Raw genomic sequence first — 21,483 nt, 5'->3', positions numbered from 1 at the left:
TAACTTTCTTCCATTTTTCTGGTAGAGTAGGCCATGAGACTCTACATGTACTCAATCAGTAAAATCTCCCCCTTGGTCAAATCTTCCCCTTTGACATACGGGTTAAGAACCCCCTTTTTGTTCACAACCAATTGAGTTAGTATTTTTCTCTCCCTTTGTAGGTATACCAACATGACAACTTTTCCTTTCATCTGGCATCCTAATTGTGATTTCAATTAAGTACAAATTGAATAGACATGGAAAGAAATCATAAACAAGGACCGATGAGCACTTCCCAAAGTCTTAAACCTATCGGTACTATTACACCCATACCGGATATACCCCTATGTCCATCAAATGGTCTAAGAATAAAATATATGTCAGTGAACTCCCCCTGAACCATAGATATCTATACACATTTAAGTGCATGAAGCTAGTGAAACCACTCCTAAATTATGGCGTAGATACTCAAATGAGTTTACTGATAGAGGTTTTGTGAAGATATCTGCCACTTGTTCACCTATAGGAACATATTCTACCTTAACTTCCTACTCTACCACCTTTTCCCTGAGAAAATGGTATTTGATGGCAATGTGCAAGTTGTCCTTGAGTGCATAACCAGATTCTTTGATATGTTGATTGCACTTGAATCATCACAGCCGATAGAACTTGGGTCAGATATGTCTATCTAAATATCCTTGAGGGTCTGCTTCATCCATAACACCTGAGAACAACATGTAGCAACAACAATATATTATGCCTCAACAGTAGATAGGGAAACTGGATCCTGCTTCTTGTTGTGCCATGAAACCAACCGGTTACCTAAGAAGAATGCACCACCACTTGTGCTCTTTTGGTCATCCATGCAGCCTGCCCAATCAACATCAGTGTATGCTTGTAAGGTGAATTCACCTTTCTTAGGATAACAAATTCTATAATTAAGTGTTCCTCATAGGTACCTAAAGATTCTTCTGACTGCATTTACCTGTGATTATTTGGGTGCAGCTTGAAATATTGCCACTATACATACGACTTGCACTATATCCGGTCTTGAAGTAGTAAGATATAATAGAATTCCAATCATGGATCTATACTATGTTTGACCCACTATCGCCGACTCATCAACTTTGCTTAGCTTGCAATCGGTCACCATGGGGGTACTTACCAGTTTGTTGTCTTCCATTTGAAACTTATTCAACATATCTCTTACATACTTGATTTGAGAGCTAAATATCCCTTTATATTGCTGTGAAATCTAAAAACCAAGAAAGTATGATAGCTCTCCAAGCATTGACATCTCAAATTTTGACTGCATCTGATCAAAAAAGTCTTTGCACAGAGTGTCCTTGTTGCCTCCAAAAATTATGTCATCCACATATACAACCATAATGATCATGTGGTTTCCATCTTCTTTAATATACAAATTACTGTCTGTACTTCCCTTTCTGAAACGCTTCTCCTTTAGATACTTAGCTAACCTTGAATACCATGCTTTTGGAGCTTGCTTCAAACCATACAATGATTTCTCCAACTGGCACACAAAAGTTTCATCATCTTGCCTCAGAAAACCTTTCTGTTGTTCTATGTAGACTTCTTCTTCTAAATTACCATTTAAGAAAGCAGATTTAACATCCATTTGACATACCTTGTATCCTTTGTAGGCATAGAATGCTAAAAACATTTTAATGGCTTCAAGTCTTGCAATCGGTGCATGTTTTCCTTAAAAATATATTCCTTCTACTTAGGAATACCCTTTGCACACTAACCTTGCTTTATGCCTAACAATATTACCTTCTTCATTTATCTTGTTCCGATAGACCCATTTTGTGCCAATGACATTCTTATCTGTCGGTCTAGGAACTAACTCCCAAGTTTTGTTCTTTTCAATTTTTTGCATCTCTTCTTCCATTGCATCCATCCATTTCTGACTTTTGTTGGCTTTATTGAATGTTTTGGGTTCCACTTCTGTCATGAGGCAAAAATTTATGTGTTCATTATTCCAGGAAAGTCTTCTTCTTGCCTATAGACCATTATTTTTATCACCTGTAATCTGCTCTTCTGGGTGATTTTTTTGCACATACCGGCTAGGGGACTTGTTAGGTGCTTCTTCTAGTTCACTTTATGACTGCTTTTCATTTTCATCACATGAATCATCACGCTGATTTAGTTTTTCTTGTTTTCCTTTATGCATATCTTCATCAACTCTAATATGTATACTCTCAATGACTCTTCTTTGCCTTTTATTGAAACATTTGTAAGATTTGTTGTGAGTTGAGTAACCCAAGAAGATACCTTCATCACTCCTAGAATCAAAGCCACCTAAGCCATCCTCATCTCTCTTGATAAAGCATTTACTTCCAAACACTTTGAAATATTTGACTGATGGCTTCCGGTCATACCATAGTTCATAAGGTGTCATTGTACTATTTGTTCTCAGCTAAACATAGTTCAAAGTATATATAGCAGTATAAACTGCTTCCTTCCAATATATATCCGATATATTTTCTTCATTTAACATAGTTCTTGCCATCTCCTTGATAGTCTAGTTTTGCTTTTCTTCAACACCATTTTATTGTGGTGTCCTTGGAGCTGAATATTGTCTTCTGATTCCATGTCTCTCATAGTAATCTTCAAACTCATTTGATAAGAACTCTCCACCCCGGTCAAATATTAGACATTTCAGCTTTCATCCACTTTCCCTCTCAACCATCTTTTGGAAAATCTTGAATCTTTCAAATACTTGAGATTTGTCATGTAGGAAAGTGACCCATGTCATTCTTGAAAAATCATCAATTAGGAGCATGAAATATCTTTCACTGGCTAGAGCTCTTGTTCAGGTTGGTCCACATAGATCAGTATGCACAAGTTCAAGTGGCCTTGAAGTATTATGTTCTTTATTCTTGAAGGTCACCTTAGTCTTCTTTCCTCTTACACATTCATCACAAAGTGTGCTTTCTGGTTTGATGATTGATGGTATATGTCTCACACAACCTTTTTTGCTTACTTTAACCATATTATCAAAATTTATTTGACCTAATCTCTTGTGCCACAACCATCTCTCATCCACTTGTCCCATCATTCATTGGGACTCAAAGCATTCCTTTGGATTGTACACATTTCCATTTGTCCTTTTTCATTTAGCTAAAATCTGTCTAGTACTCTCTTTTCTTATCTGGCAACTGGTAGAGTCAAAAGTGAATTTGTATCCTTTATCATACATTTGACTCACACTAAGTAAGTTATGCTTTTCACCTTCCACATAATATACATCATGTGCCTTCAATTTTCCATCTATGGTCAAAGTACCTTTTCCTTTTATCTTGATGGAAGAGTTGTCTCCAAATCTTACTGAACCTCCATTCCAATATTCAAACTTAATAAATTTCTTTTTGTCTCCTATCATGTGATTGGAACATCACCTATCTACAACCCACAAGTTTCTTTTTTCTGCATGCAGGGCAGTCTGCACAATCAGACTTGATTCTTCTTTATTCTTGTCCTTCTCAAACCCAAACTGGGTTGGCTTCTTTCTTCTTGTCTACTACAATTTCATGCTCCAATTTTGCTACCAGTTTTGGGTCCGATACTGACTTCTTTTGCTTGGATGTTCAGAGTTTGCAATGTTTTGCAATGTGTCCAAAATTTTGACAATTAAAAAATTTCACATTGACATCAAATGATGAATTTGAAAACCTATTGTAGGATACCGGTAGAGTTTTCCTACATTCATAACTCATATGACCTAAATAATTACACTGATAACACACAACATTCATCTCCCAGAGTGTAGCAAAACAATTTCTACTATCAAAACTAACAGGGGGCTTATTCATCAGTCTACAATTAGCAATTCTATGTCCAAACTTATTACATCGATAGTAGTAAACATGGAATTTGGGTACATACCCGTCTTGTTTCTTTGGACCGTAAAACCTTTGTCTTACCGAATGTCTTCCTCTCATGTTTTTGACTCTAGTGAATCCTTCATTATCTGCCTTGGGCTTGCCTTTATGATTTACATTCTGGTATAATGTGTGACCCTTCCGGTTCATATGGTGATTTCTTGTAGCTTTAGCATAGGTCTTCTTTCTAGTATATTTTTTGACTGTAAAGGTTTGTTTCTCTTTACTTTCACTTGAGGAAGTGAACTGTATCTCCTTACCAAATGTGTCTTTGTTGTTTAAACTCTATGCTTCTTCAAATCCTATACCACCGGTATCTTTTGAATGCTTCTGATTGCTCAACATCTTCTCTAAGGCTTCAGTGTTTCTTTCATACTGGAGTTTCAGATCAGATATTGTTTACTTGGATTCCTCCAGAGATTTCTCCACTTGTTCTTCTTCCTCTGCAGTAGCATGCTTAACCTTTTTGAGTTCTTTTCTTTCTTTACTTAATTCCTCAAGGGCACTTGTGAGCTCACCTTCTAGATCGACCTCAACTTTAATGTCTTCATCTTAATCAACCTCATCAATCAGTTCATCTAGAGCCATAAAAATATTAATTTCTCTTTCATCCTCACTGTAGTTATCTTTTGAAACACTTTCTTCATCTATGGCATCATCTTCAAAAGTATACATGTTGTTTTGCTTCCGGTAGCTTCTTCTTTCTTGCTGGTATACCTTCTTCTCTTTATTCTTGCCCAAGGGTCTGCTAGTGCTTTGTAGCTCCTCTACACCACTTTCACCATAGGGACATTTTGAAACAAAGTGTCCGATTTTAGCAAAGTTAAAACATTTGAGAGGTAGTTTTCTTTTGTACTTACCAGATCCTCTTTTGAGCTTCCTTACAAATTTTGCCACCATTGTATCCGAGTCTTCACTAGATTCTTTATGAGAACTTTCTTCCTTACCATTTTTGGTGGACTTGAAAGAAACCTCTTTCTTGGAAGTTCCTTCACTAGTTTTCCTCATCTCATAAGTAGTTAGGGAACTGAATAACTCATCCATTGAATTTTTTTTTAGATCCTTGGATTCCTCTAGAGTAGAGACCTTTGTATCATACTTAGATGTGAGTGATCTAAGTACCTTTTTGACAATAACTTCATCAGATATCTCCTCTCCAAGTCTTCTGATTTTGTTTACAGTTTCATCTACTCTCTGAAGATAATCTATAATATTTTCTTCATCTTTCATCTTCAGGCATTCAAGCTGACCTCTTAGTGTTTGCAACTTGGCCTCGTTGTTCTTGACATCTCCTTCAAATAGTCTCTGCAGTTTATCCCAAGTCTCCTTGGTGGATGAGGAGTGCATAACCTTAACAAACTCATTATCAAAAAACCCACTAAGAATAGCATGTTTAGCCTTTGCAATATTGCAGTGTTTTCATACTCCTTCTTAATATCCGGATGTATAGGAGGAACACTAGGGACAATATACCCATTCTTAATAGAAATCCAAACATAAAAACCTAGGAAGGACAGATAGGTTTCCATTCTTCTACTCCGAAAGGCATAGTTGGTTCCGTCAAATATGGAGGATTTGGAGGAAGAGGATTCATTCCTTGCCATTGTGTTCTTAAACCAGAATCTACCCAAGCTAGAGAAATCTTTAACCAATAAGGAACCTAATGCCATGATACCAATTGTAGCACACAAGATATCACTGAGAGGAGGGTGAATTAGTGATTATAAATAATTTTCAATTGTGTGTGCAATTGGTAAAGTAATGAAAACACTAATATTCAATCACACACAAAGAATGCATCACATAACACCGGATATACGAAGAAAACCCAATGTGGGAAAAACCTCTGTGATAAATGTTTTAGGAGTCTACTGCTCCAATCCAGCGTCACAATAGAATAACAATTTTACAATAGTTTAGGGAACCAACCCCTAGCAATTTATGGGCATCAACCCAAAGGAGCACCAACCCCTACACCAAGCACCCACTCAGTGAAATACAATGATATAAAGAAATACAATAATTTGTACCTTGTTACAAATGAATTTTGTAACACTTCCAATCAATTCTCTCTACCAGTTTATCTCTTCACTACTTCTCTACTTCAGCCTTACCGGTTCAGACACTACTAGTTTGATAGACTGTTGTGTTCTATGACAGTTTACTGGTAGCTTAAACCCTGACCAATTACACCTCTCTTACTAGTTCTTTTGCAACACTCGGTCACTTTTGTACTTCTCTCTTGCACTCAGACTAATCACTCTTTTGTTCTTCAACAATCACCTTCTCTTCACCGGTATCAATAACAACACTAATATCTTCAATATTCATATTTATATTTAGGATTTCCCACCAAAATGGAATTCAATCTTCATGCACCTAGGGTTTTCTTCATGGACCCACTTTGTATAAAATAAAATCAGATCTCATCTCTGAGATTGACAACCTACAATAAATCAAACAACATTGCCATATTTTATTCTCTCAATACATGTTTTCTATTTTTAGCAAGACACTGGCCCTGCTTTTGTTAATCACAATAAATGACCTAGCTATTTCCTTCTCCAAATCTGATTTGCAATTGGATGTCCTTCATCGATCATTGCATCACAAATCTATCTTTCAATTTGCTTCAAGTCACAAACCTTTGCAATCAATTCGTGATTTTTGCAGTCGACATTAATATAGACTTAGTCGGCAACTACCTCATCGATGCACCATTCATCTACCATTGCACATTTGCCACCTAGAGACCATGTATTATCTTCATTGGCAATCACCTCAATTCACTGTGTCGGTTCAGGCTTAGGAATCAACCAAAAATACACTACTAGTATTCACCTTATACTATCGGTTCAACTTGCTCTACCAGTTATACAATAATCTATTAACCTTCAAGCCATGCTCTTCTCTGTTCGGCCGTTTAGGACACAATATCTTTTCATTGCATATGACCCGATGGCTTGTTCTTTTATTTTCTGCTTGTCCCTTGCCTTCTTATCAATGGACATGTTTACCAGTCAAGACAACACCTACCTACATACTAGACCGGTATTCATTATTCTTCATAGAGTTCATCTCAGTCAATTATAAATGTGCTCTTCGGTTCACCAAACTTGACGCGGTTTCAAACACAGACTCATGGCAATGTTATGAACATATATTTTGAATCGCAACACCTGAATTCTCTCCAATCATCTGTACTAGTTACTTGATCACCACTCTATTCTTGTTTATTGATTGACAATAACTTAGTAGTTATGCCAACAACAACTTATTTAACGATACTAGTTGACATTAATGACAATACAATGCCAACACCTATCTATAAATATTACCCTCAACTAACCTTCAAGTAGAGCTAGATGCTTTCACAAGGGTAAACAATGCTCCCTTTGGTGCACAGATGTGCGCACTTGATCAGGGCTTTGAGAAGAGAAGAGTGTAAGAAGATGCATGGAACACTATGAAGAAATATGGGTGCCTTTTCCTTCAATGTGTCACATTCTCATACATCAAGATTGGTTCTTATGAGGGAGCCCTAATTATGTTGTTGAGGTATCCCAATGACTAAATTATCCTTATATACTTGAGTTAGGAAATCATAATTGTTCATGGTCAATAGTCTAAGGCACACAAAGTTGGCTTCAAATTTGTAAGGAATCAAATTCCCATAAATAACAAAAAATTCAGACATTCTCATAATTTCCAAAATTACATAAATTCAAGTGATAAATACACCAAATTTTAAATTTACAAATTTCTCTTTAGTCAAGACATTACTCAAGAGACCAAAAAGGTTGAATATTACACATTATACAAATGACCAAATGACTCCTCTCCACCAGCTCCCATGAGATGAACATGTGGCCTAGGCACATTAACCGGCAAACCACAATGCAACTGCTTCCCCAATGCTCAATTCACTCTCGACCCTTACATGAAGCCCCTAGTAAACTGGAACTGGTAGTTGTGATGGGATCCTAGTGCAACATGAATATTACTAACATACATATCATCTATGACTGTGCATTCCTATATTCATGATATGGTAGGGAGTAGGAAAAGAAATCAACAAATATTTTAGTGATTTAAATACTTTGGCCAAAGATTTATATGTCGATTATCGACAAGTAAATCAAGTCTTGACATTTACCTGTCCATGTTAAATCCCATATTCAACACTCACTCATTAAAAGAAAATTTGACATAATTCTACTTGAATATAAAATAAACTACCCCTTTTTTTTAGTTTCCTGATAATTCAATATTCCATGTAGCAACACATAAGAAAATCTTTGATTTAATCTAATTAAAGTTTGTGATCAACCTTCAATATTCACATTATAATTATCAAGTAAGACAAAAGAGGAGCATTTGTTGCATTTGAGACAAGTTTTGCAGAGGTTGAGAGAAGAAAAGTTGCTGATAAATCTGAAGAAGTGTACTTTCATGAAAGATGAGTTAGTCTATTTGGGGTTTGTGATATCTCATGATGGTTTGAAGATGGACAGTGAGAAAGTAAAAGCAATTATTGAATGGCCTACACTAGAAAGAATTGGAGAGGTAAGATCATTTCATGGATTGGCTAGTTTCTACCAGAAGTTCATCATAATTTTTAGTTTAGTTTGTAATCCTATGACTGAGACAATGAGGGGAGATAAAGAGTTCAAGTGGACCACCAGAGTAAACAAAAGTTTTGAACTGTTATAGAAGAAAGTGACTAAGTAGCCTATGTTAGCTTTACCAGATTTCAATAAAGTTATCAAGTGGATTGTGATGCAATTGGAACAACAATAGGAGAAATTTTGAGTCAGGAAGGGAGAGTAGTAGCTTATTTAATGTAGCCATAACTGATAAAACCCTCAAAGAGAATCAACTGGATTATGCAGCAAGAGTAACACAATGAAAGAAACAATAAAACATAACAAGATTGCATAAACAGATCATATTATTACTTTAGAACTTCCAACAATCATTCGACTATCATCATATAACCATCAAAGAACATTTGGTAGTTAACTAGTTACATGCAGGCTATCAGCTAGATACAATCCAATATGGGACTCTAAGAATCAACCAAATCACAAAATGCAAATCTTGATCCTTATTCTCAATTCTAATTTCTCTACCCCTTACAAATGATTACATAACATTATATTTATACCCACCAGAACATATCTGGGTCGGCCTCATAAGATTACATTTACCAATGCAGGAAAATGAAATGTGTAATTAGGTCGGCCCTAAGAATTAAGAAATCTTTCTGGAAAATAACAACCACAAAGTGTGGTTCAGCAAGAAGTTCGGCCACATGCCAAAGAACATCTAACAATACCCAAGATAGATCCACACACCAAGAATCACACCGGTAACAAAGGAAAACCAACCGATAAGCACAAGAACTATCCCAGAACCCAGAAACAATCAACTGAAAGTGATAATTGATCAGAAAAGAACCCAAATGAACTGGAAATATGAAATTAAGCACATGAACCAACCTAGAAACCAAAAATAAGATCTTCCATGGAAAGAAAAAAACTATCGGTGCTAACTAGTAAGAACACAAAAAATTGCACAAAGAACTACACAAGAACAAAACTAAAAGGAATTATTTTTGGTTGATGCAAGATTGCTCATCAGCCGAGGATGCTCTTACATTAGACAACATAAGTAGAAAAAGATGTTCCATGAGAGGAAAGTCATGAACATCTAAAAGGATTTGGAATAAAGACCTCGTTCTCATTTATGATCCAAACATCTTTTTTATCTGCCAACCTCTGGTTTAGCTCCTCCGGTGCCTCAACCGACTTCTCTAACCTCTGACCCTCTTTGTTTCTCTTCATTTTCTTTAGATCATCACATTGTCTCTATTTACCGCCCTCTTTCTTCTGTAACTATGATTTGATTCCACCACAAGGCTTCATCTGGTTTGTCACCATAAGCTCTTTGTCATCTAGTTCCATCTATCCATCGGGTTCATCTATCAGATACTTTTGCAAACTCATGTCACCCTCTAGTATAACCTCTGCAACTGGTTCTATCAGATCTTTCTCCAAACCTTCCACTATAACCTCTACCATTAGATATTTCTTCAAACCTTTTGGTATAACCTCTGCAACTAGTTCCATCAGATCTTTTTTTAAGTCACCTTCTGGTATAACCTTTGCAACAGGTTTTTTAGGACTCAGATTCTTCACCTCCTTCTTTTTCTCCTTCAAAGAAATCAATGTGAACTTCTACCCATCCTTCTCAATAGTGACTAGGTTTCTTGTATAGTCATAAATATCTCCTCTATCATACTGCCAAGGTTTTCCCAACAAGTCATGACAAGCACTCATAGATAAAACATCACACAAAACTTCATCTCTAAAAGGCCCAATGTTGAAATTCACCAAACACTGCTCCTTTATTTTTATCTCTTGATCATCTTGTAACCAAATCACACCATAAGATTAAGGATGCTCAAGTCTATTCAATCCAAGCTTCACAACCATCTCCTCAAATACCAAATTATCAATACTTCCACTATATACAATAACCTGACAACACTTACCACCTGATTCACACACAGTTCAGAAAAGACTCTCCCTCTGAGTAGATCCAATATCCTTTCTCCTAAGCATAAGGGATTCTCCCTGCTTTGGTGCACAATCAAATCTTGTACCATCACCTTCCAATTCCTCATTTGCCACACAACTTATTGCCATTCCTTGCTTACATTCATAGAAGTTGTGTCCTTTTTCTCCACACTTGTAACATTTGCAAGGAAATTCTCTATTGGTACTGCTTCTACCTTTCCTCTGTATCTTCTACTCTAGTTCTTTACTCCACTTAGGTTTTGATTCATCTTCCTCAACCAGTTTCTTCATATTGTCACTCATCTTGAATTTCTCCTTCCCTCTATTGGGTTGTCTTCTTCTCATCTTCTCCTCAGCCTTCAAAGCATATTGGTAAGCATCTTCAACTCTGGAAACTCTCAACATACTCATATCATCTTGAATGTTAAAAGCAAGTCCATTTATGTACCTCACCACCTTTTCTCTATCCATCTCTCTATGTCCAGATCTAATCACAACCTTGTATAATTCCTCAGTATATTCCTTCATAGTCATGTTTCTCTATTTCAGGTTCTGCAACTTCTTAAACAACTCAAATTCATATTCTCCTGATATGAACTTAGCCCTCAATTTTGTAACCATCTGTCTCCACCAGGTCATCTTCAATTCATTATTCTCCATTCTGTCTTTCTAAAATTCCTTCCATCATAAGGAAACATACCCTTTCAACTTAGTCTATGCCAACTAGACTCTCTGTGGGTCCTTGATATCCTCAAACTCGAAGTAATCCTTCAACTCTCTAATCCAATCGATCAAATCCTTTGGGTTCAGTGTTCCAAAAAAGTTGGAAACTTCAACTTTATGAACTTTACTCACTTGTGCCACTTCTCTTATGAATATTTCCTCTCTTTCATCTTCCAGTCCTTTAGCTTCCTCAAGCTCTTCACCAGCTTCCTCCTATTCATCCTCAGAATCAGGGTTCCTCTATAAACCAACCAAAGAATTTCAGATTTCATTCCTCACTTCATTCTTGAAGTCTTCCATCATTTTCTCTACCCTTCAGGGTTTGTCCTTCTCAATGACATCTCCTCTTCCACTATAGTGAATTGCCTCAGCTCGGTGATTTGACTACCGATTTCAATTACCTCCCCTCGGTGATCTATTGAACACATGTGCAACCTACCTCCAATTGATGATCTATCCACCCAAAGGAATGCCTCAATATTCGCAGACAATTCTTCCACCATCCGATCCATACCCATCTCTGATACCACTTGATGCAGCCATAACTGGTAAAAACCTCAAAGAGAATCAACTGACTTATGTAGCAAGAGTAACACAATGAAAGCAATAAGAAAATATAACAAGATTGCATAAATATATCATAATATTTTTAAATAACTTCTGAATATCATCATATAATCATCAAAGAACATCCGGTAGTTAACCGTTTATGTACAGGCTATCAGCCATATACAATCCAATCCAAGACTCTAAGAATCAACCATATCACAAAATGTGAATCTCGATCCTTATTCTCAATTATACTTCCTTCGCCCCTTACAAATGATTACATAACATTATATTTATACCCCCCAGAACATATTCGGCTCGGCCTCATAATATTAAATTTACCAATGCAGGAAAATAAAATGTGTAATTAGGTTGGCCCTAAGAATTAAGAAATCTTTCTGGAAAATAACAACCACAAAGTGCGGTTCAGTAGGAAGTTCGGTCATGTTGGTCCCCACAACTAGAATGAAAACTAGGTAATAAAAACACAATTAAGGGATTGGACATCCTTAATGAACAACTAGCTTTCCTGTAGCAAAGACTCATTTACTTATTGACTAGGGATGTAAACTTGAAATGGGCCTGCACTGTATATGTATTAAGTTCATATCACAACCATTTTATCCTACTGCAGGAATGAAAATTATCTAAAGTAAATGTGCAAAAACATAATGAACTAATACTTAATCAGATTTCACAACTGAAAATAACTTAATCAACTTCTACCAAATGATAATATTTTGGCAAGCGGATAGAAACTACTTTGTCATTGTGGTTGCAGGAACAGACACATGAACTGTTTCCAGTGGCTACAAGAATAGTCAAATACCAAAACAACAACTATTGCCAGATGAAAATTAATTGAGAAACACAAAGGATTACTCACCAAGTGTCCCCCCTTGAGTGAGTATATCGAGAACTCTTAGATTGCAACTGTTAAGCTCAAAATAACATTGATCTCTTTATTCCAAATTGACTGTAAAAATACATAAGTCTAAAAGTTGGGTATTACAAATTCTATGGTCATTCTCTTCTATCCCAGAGAGGAGATAGAGACCTTTTATTTATATGGAAACTTATAATAGATTCCTAACTAATCAACCCACATTCCAATGGAATAGGCGAACAAGTTTTATTATACTAAAGAAGAAGTCAACATAGGAAAACATAACAACATATGTCCTGCAGTTGAGAAGATATAGCATGAATTGCTTCCTAGATCTAAGCTCCACTAAGAATAGTTATAAATGTCTCATAAACCATTCTGCTCAAGAAATGGTCAAGTGGATTCGATCTTCTTCAATGCTGCTTTTGTTTGACAGGGTCTTTTCTTCTTCTTGGCTGACCTTGCATCAAGATGTTAATGTGCACAAAAAGCATGTGTATATACTAATTCTAACATGACATAAATTAAACCATACTTAAGATTTATTTAGATATTTTGCATAGATAAACCATTTAGAAACCATTATATGATAACCTTAAGTATCAAACAAATCAGTTCCAAAAATACTTAAAAAGGCATTAACTAGGGGCGTATCCTAATCCAAATATCATCTAAACACAATACCTAGGCAAGAATACTATGACAAAAATGTATCAAAATAGAGCCATTATTTAGGCTCATCATCTCCCCCTAACCTAACTTCTTGTTGACCCTCCAGCAATAGGAAAATTCTGAATTCTGGCATTGATTCTGAAATTGCCAGGGGTAACCTGCCTAGAACCTCCTACAGACAAACTCCAATAGAATCCTTTCATCTTTTCCAATCGCATCCACTTGGTGCATTTTGCTACTTCACTATATGGTTGATCACCATCCCTACATCCCATTAGTGTCCATAGGAGGATTCGAGACTGAAAACTGAGAGGCAACCAATGCCTTCCTTTCGTTCTTCCTAAGTGTATATATTTGGGTGCTCTCTTCAGTGCTGCATGATAGTTTTGTAAGGAGTGTGACTCAGATTGCTTTAACTCATTTGGTAGGCTATTCCAACACTGGATCAATTTTCCTATTACTACATGTCCTTCTCATGTAGCCATTTGCTCATATTCCTTATATACTTCTTCTCTTAAGGGCAGAATGTCTTTCCCAAAATCTGGCTGATATACAATCATTTGCTAGTCAAAATATAGTCTTCTTGGCTCTCTTGATTCAGCCCTTAATGGCAGTGAAAGGTCAAGTTCTTCCTTTCTATGTATCTGGAACTACTCTCCTCTTGCAATTTCATTTTGCACCCATGACATTGTTAGGAATCCCGCAGATACTGAGAGGGGGGGTGAATCAGTATCTAACCGGTAATTAGAATTTCTTAACTTAAAACATGTAGAACATATTATAACAGTGTACCGGTATGCAAGAAATAATGAAATAAATAGAATCAAGAACATCCACATGAAAAGCACACCATAACACAAGGATTTAATGAGGAAACCCAATGTGGGAAAAACCTCGGTGGGATTTGTGACCCACAATATTCACTCACTGGCCAATAAGAGAATATTACTTACAATAGGGGCCTACACATGTAGGAAGGCCAACTGCCTAGAGCTCACTGCTCAATGGGAAGTCTCACTGACTTACAATATGGATTATACAAATCCAATATCTTGTACTCCTTTACAATAGCATCTATAATGCTAGATCTAGTACTAGTTGCTACTCTACTTCTTACATAAACCCTTTAGCCTATATTTTGCATAATAGGTCTGCCTTATATTTTTCCTTATCGCTTACTTGTCTCCTTCAAAATGTCTACAATGATCTCTTTTATATATAAGAGTCATTTTACAATTTTCCAAGTCGGCTTACAAAGTTTTTACAATAATAAACAAAATATAATATAACAAAATCCTGTCGGCCTCTGTGCCGGTATACTTCCTTTCTTTATGCCGGTGCTGGTGTCTTGAGTGCTGGTGTAGAGTGTGATCTGCAGATGCCAGTGCACTAACTTGTTGGTGTAATGCCTTGCCGGTATAATGCCTTGCCGGTGTCATAGGATTGCAAGGTTGCCATCAATGACAAAACCTTCAATCACATACAATGTCTCATTGGAGTGTGCATATGCCAACAATCTCCCCCTTTGGCATTGATGGCAACACTCATGAGAAATTTAAAAAATGTATCCAAAAATGTGAAGTCCAAAAATGTTTGTGATCCCCTTAAGCATATGATTCCGGTGATGTTGAATTTTCTCATTGTTAGGGTTTCAAGTAGATCCGAAGCAAATATGAACTAACAATTATATGCATATTTAAATACAAAAGATAAAGAAATAAAATAGGACACAGATAACACAGAGATTTAACATGGGTCACCCAGAATGGGTTACGTCCACCATACACAGCCGTCCAATCTTTCTTATTATCCAACAAAAAATAGTACATCAACTTTACAATGCCTTAAGCATCCCAACCGCTTATAACATGCATTTTAGGGCAACAAACAAAGTCAACCTTTTTAGGGTTTTATTACAATGTCAGTTTTCATCAACAAAAAATGGCAAACCCCCGCTCGGGGCCCAGCCCGGCCCTGGACCCTAGCGAGGATACGTGCTGAGTGTATAGTACTTTGCTGATCAGTCACCACATTTCAACAATCTCCCACTTGGAGACTGATCAGGCTCCATACCGAACAATCTCCCACTTGGAGACTAATACTACACGACACCACTGTACATGCAACATCCGCTAGATAAAACACTAGGACTCAACTGGTATAAATTCCACAATTATCAATCAAGAAGACCAACAAAAACTAATGAAGAAATCAACTTCTCCTGTGGAACTGCCTTTGTGAACATATCGGTAGGATTCTCACTTGTGTGAATCTTCTCAAGCCATAACTGACCCTCCTCCAAAACAGTCCGGATGAAGTGATACCTCAGCTGAATGTGCTTTGTCCTTGAATGAAAAGCAAAGTTCTTCACAAGATGAATGGCACTCTGGCTATCAGCATACAATGGGCGATCCACTTGTGTCTAACCCAATTCCTCTAGAAAACATTCTAACCAAATCATCTCCTTGCTAGCTTCTGTAAAAGCAACATACTCAGCTTCAGTGGTTGAAAGTGCAATAACCTTTTGCAGCCTAGAAATCCAACTGACTGCAGTTCCCCCTATAGTAAAAACATACCATGTAGTGCTTGTCTGTGAGTGAATATCACCTGCCAAATCAGAGTCAACAAATCCACTCAGAGCGGCATTAGATCCTTTGAAACATAATGCCTTTGTAGTGGTTCCTTTCAAATACCGAAGGATTCATTTCATAGCATTTCAATGTTCCATACCCGAATTAATCATAAACCTGCTCACAACTCCAACTGCATGTGCAATATCTGGCCTTGTGCATACCATTGCATACATCAGACTACCAACAGTTGATGAATACGGGATGTTAGACATTTTATTAACCTCTTCTTGTGCCTTTGGGCACATCTCCTTAGTCAATTTGAAATGACTAGCCAAAAGTGAACTAACTGCTTTTGCATCTTGCATGTTAAATCTTTTCAACACCTTCTTTATATACTCACTTTGGGACAAATTCAAGATTCTATTTTTCCTGTCCCGTGTAATCCTCATACCGAGAATTTTCTTAGCTGCACCCAAATCCTCCATAGAAAATGACTTGGCTAATTTTTGTTTAAGATCACTTATATGTTGCATCTTAGACCCAACAACAAGCACATCATCAACATATAGCAACAGGATAATATAACTGCCATTATCAAATCTCTTAAAATATACACAATGATCAGAATGACATCTATGATAACCGTGTTCAGCCATGAAACTATCAAATTTTAAATACCATTGTTGGGGTGCTTGCTTTAGGCCATACAGACTTTTCTTCAACTTTCACAATGAATTCTCCTTACCTTTGACCTCATATCCCTGTGGTTGCAACATGTAAATTTCCTCCTCCAAATCTCCATGGAGAAAAGCTATTTTCACATCTAATTGTTCAAGATGTAAATCATCTGTAGCCACAAGACTAAGTACAGTTCTAATTGAAGTCATTTTTACAACTAGAGAAAATATTTCATCATAATCTATACCCTTTTTCTGTGCAAAACCTTTTACCACAAGTCTGGCCTTATATCTTTTTTGACCTCCTTCCTCCTCCTTCAATCGATAAACCCATTTGTTAGGCAAGGCTCTTTTTTCTACAGGTAAAGGGACTAAGTCCTAAGTCTTATTTTTCATCAAGGAGTCCATCTCCTCTTTTATGCCTAGCTCCCATTGTTGTTTGGCATCCACCTGCATTGCTTCTTCATATTCTTCTAGTTCACCAGAATCAGTTAATAATATAGAATACAAAGAAGGAGAAAATCTTTCAGGGGGTCTACTTGACCTTGTAGAACATCTAACACTTGCAGGAGTTTGTGGGACATTATGTTGTTGCTGAGCATCAGGTACCTGTGGTATTTCATTTTCAGGAATCTCATCCAACACCACATATTCTTGCTTGTCCTGTTCATGCTTCTTTTCCTACATCTATTCTTTATACATAGCCTTCTCATTGAATATAACATCTCTACTTCTAGTTATTTTTTTATTTTCAAAATCCCATAACCGATAGCCATATTCATCTATCCCATATCCAATGAAGGTACATTTCTGAGATTTAGCATCAAGCTTGGTTCTGTTTTCTTTATCAACATGGACAAAAGCTTCACAACCAAAGGTTTTTAGAAAATAATAATTTACATTTTTACCAGTCCATGCCTCCTCTGGAATACCACCATCAAAAGGGTTGAAGGTCCTCTATTTATCAAATAGACAACAATATGCACAACATCTGCCCAAAAATGTAAGGGCAATCCAACATGCAATCTCATGCTCCTCGCGCGTTCCTAACACACCATTTTCTTGTGGAGTTCCTAGAACTGTCTTCTACTTTCTAATCCCATTTAAGGAGCAGTAATCTTCAAATGCCTTACTGCAATACTCACCTCTATTATCCGATCTGAGACACTTCAACCTTTTTCCTGTCTCATTCTCAACCAAAGCTTTCCATTTGTTAAAAGTTTCAAAAACATCTGATTTTTGCTTTAGGAAATATACCCATGTTTTCTGGTTGAGTCATCAATAAAAATAACATAATAACAAGAGCCACCAAGAGATGATACCTGAGCCGGTCCCCATACATCTGAATGCACAAGCTCTAACTTCTCACTCTTCTTCTCTTTCCCAACCTTGAGAAATCTGACTCTTATCTATTTGCCATAAACATAGTTTTCACAAAACTCTAAATCAATCTTCTTTAGTCCTGGCAATAGATTTTTGGAGTGAAGGATTTTCATCCCTTTCTCACTCATGTGCCCAAGCCTATGGTGCCACATTATCAAATCTGTTCTTGCAACATCTATTGTTGTTGTCCCTATAGTAACTTTATCTGTAGAAGCTAAGGTAGAGTAAGTGTTACCAATACACAAATATAATGTGCCTACCTTCACACCTTTAGCTACTAGTAATGATCCTTTACTGACTTTCCAGATACTGTCTGAGAAGGTAACTATGCAACCTTCACTACCTAGTTGCCCTGTAGAAATTAAATTTCTTCTTAAGTTAGGAACATGTCTTACCTCCTGCAGAAACCAGTCATTACCATTCTGCAACTTGATCTTTATATTTCCTTTTCCAACAATTTGATAGGGCTCATCATCACCCAAATATACCTGTCCAAAATCACCTTGAACATAATCTAGAAAATATTTTCTATGGGGTGTAGCATGAAATGAAGCCCCAGAATCTATTACCCAAGAATTATTAACATTATCCAAACATAAGATTAAAGCATCTTGTAAAGTATTTCTTGCAATATTATCTTCCTTACTGTCATTTTCATTTTTGTCTCCTTCTTTATTTTTTCGAGACCAATAGTCTTTCTTTAGATGACCAGGCTTTTCGCAGTACCAACAATCTTTCTTTCCTCTAGATTGAGAGCGTCCTTTCTTTGACTTCCCTCGTGACTTCTCATTCCAAGGGCCTTTTCCTCTTTCCTTTGATCTTCCTCTGTTCTCCACATTCAAAACACTACCCGATGATGTTGGAGTCTCACCTATGATTTTCCTTCGCATTTCCTTGCTTAGAATAACACCAACAATATCATCAAATACCAAAGTATTTTTACCAGAGACAGAGTTACTTACAACCATAACCAAGCTATTCCAGCTTTCTGGCAAAGAACATAAAATCAAGAGAGCCCTAACCTTTTCTGCAAAGGTAATTTTTACTAAAGACAATTGACTGGTAATTGTATTAAATTCATTTAAGTGCTCTGCTACAGATCCTTCCTCACTCATTTTTAAATTAAACAAATGCTTCATAAGAAATACCTTATTCGAAGCCGAGGGTTTCTCATATAGCTTGGCCAATGTCGCTGTTGTTCACCAAAAGTGATAACCCAAGAACACCTGCAATTGATCTATGAAGTAGCCAATTCAATCTATGAAGAACTTCAGGGCTTGGACAACATGACAAGGATATGAATCCTTCTACTCTTCAGGCTCTGCAAAACCTAGGCGGGTATACCTTTGATGCTTAGAATTAAACCTATTACACACCTATGACAGCATCAACATAAACAGATAGATCTCACTAGGGCTCCAAAACAAGTAGTTTATTGCAGATGGGCTAGATCTACACATGAAACTCAACTATGCTTGAGCATGAGATAGATGAAACATTTCAAAACATAACATACTAAAGATATTCTGATTAGATTTTAAATTGGTTTGAGAACCCCTTTAATTGCAAGATCAGTGCCTTATCCAAGGGAAACAGAGTCATACATCAAACTATAAATGAAAGCTTCGATTGCAAATCCATCTTCATTATTAAATATTCATGCATTAATGCCTTGCATAAATGCATTACTAAGATCATTCACAAAATCATCAGATCTTGAAACTATATTCCATTTTTATGATTTATTGTAGAATTTAAATCCTTCCTTGAAGAATCCCTGCAAACAATCATAACTATCTCCTTGAGATAACAAATTTCATCCTCCTTGAGGATCTGATTTGATAAAATGGAAATACAAATCTAGAGACAATCCTGTGTGAATTTATGTATGCCTTACATACACAAGACCCTGCAACTAAAAACACCTATAGCAAGAATTGAACTCCATTACTGAAGGAAAAACCCTGCCCTGTACAATCTTCAAGAATGCTCAAAATTGGAAACCATGAAAACTGGAGCCATTCTCACAGAATTCTGGAACCCTTACAACTGAGAAGAATGGGGAATAAAAAGAGAGAGGGAACCAAATCAAATCTGTAACTGAATTGCCAAGTGTCCCTTCTCTAACTGAATTTCGTTCCCGTGAAAAATGCTTCTAAAATACTTCACATTTGTCCAAATTAACTTCATAATCAGATTCCTCGCTCCGAGAGCTTTTCGGCGATATATAATACTTTATACTTTGGCCAAAAATTGGACCCTGGGCGAATTAATTCTCATCATGGATCCATCATTTAAATATTTCGAATTTCAATATAGTCTAAACTATATCATTTATTCATTTAAAATTTGATTTTTGCCTCCATTTGTGCTCTGACGCCTTGCCACGTGGCGGCCTCTGATTGGCTGATGGGGTTGACCGGATGCCACCTGGGATGACACCTCATCATCGCCACGTCATCTGCTTCGTCACTGCCACTTGGCCGCTTGCTTGTATGCCACGTCATCGCCACCTCACCGGGACCCGCTTGCTGGACTGCCGACTGTACCCGCCACCTACGTGCCACGTGGATGGATCTCGTTCACTTTCGCTATTTCGCAGCCTTAACTCGCGTGCATCTTCCCTTTGCGAAATAGCGCGCACCGTCGATCCATCTCGAACCTGCTCACTCGTTAACCCGACCTTCGTCTGCAAAATTTCGCCTGCTTGCCTCGGGAAGCGTGCCCGCATGGGGTCCACCTAATCGCCATCCAGTCAACTCCTCTATCGCCTCGGGAAGCGTGCTCACGCGTGGGCCCACCTTGGGCACCCATGGGCACCTTGTGTCAAAAGCCTTTAAGGCTTTGACATTATAGTATGGTGCGTTTTTGTATATAAATACCAAAAAATCCCAGTGCACAGCCAATGTGGGATAATGTGTTTGCCTGAAACTGTGCATTTTTTGAAACTTTTAATGGCGCCTTGCCTGGGGCTTTCATTTGTGAATGGGATTTGATGTTGCTACCAAAGGAGACCACGTGAGGAGCATTGGACTGGTTTATATTTGCTTTGAAAACCTTGAACTTTGCCTTCAAACACTACGTGAGAGGTGAGGTTTGTTTGCTCCACTCCAATCTCCATGTTACGCAGAAGAGGGGAGCTGAAGATTGTTTGCATTGGTTCGAATTTTAAAAATCTTTCAATTTCCATACACAGCATGGGAGGATTCAGGCATACACCAATTGCATTTTTTGGAGGGCTCACGTGGAGGGAGGGTCTGATTGTTGAAGTCTTGCCTGCTGCACATTGTATTTGTTTTAAAAGACTCCAGCTGCTGGCAAACATGCATTTGAACTTTGCTTTAAAAAAAAACACATTGCCTTCTGATGATCACACAGGGAGGACTTTACTGGCATTTGTTTGAATGGTTTCCTTTTAAACTTGTATGTTCACCACCACATGAACTGCCAATTTCATTTTGTTTGAAGTTTTTGAGCCCTCCAAACTCCATCTTCAACGCTGCAAAAGGAGATTTAATTTTACACCTGCCAAATGCATTTGTCTGAAAGTTTATTGCT

At 37.2% G+C, this 21,483-nt stretch overlaps 1 long non-coding RNA gene across 1 annotated transcript; it reads right to left on the bottom strand.

The window, feature by feature from the left end:
* Nucleotides 1–20,173: 20,173 nt before the first annotated feature.
* On the bottom strand, nt 20,174–20,755 carry LOC131856171 (uncharacterized). The gene is made up of 2 exons (XR_009358317.1): nt 20,482–20,755; nt 20,174–20,438 (listed from the first exon to the last, which is right to left on the bottom strand). It is a non-coding gene; the product is annotated as an uncharacterized LOC131856171 (long non-coding RNA).
* Nucleotides 20,756–21,483: the final 728 nt, after the last annotated feature.

This window comes from Cryptomeria japonica, chromosome 6 (genome assembly GCF_030272615.1).
Source record: "Cryptomeria japonica chromosome 6, Sugi_1.0, whole genome shotgun sequence".
In the NCBI taxonomy this organism is placed as follows: Eukaryota; Viridiplantae; Streptophyta; class Pinopsida; order Cupressales; family Cupressaceae; genus Cryptomeria; species Cryptomeria japonica.
The sequence above is the reverse complement of the archived record's forward strand: the minus strand, read 5'-3'. Positions and strand labels throughout refer to the sequence as shown.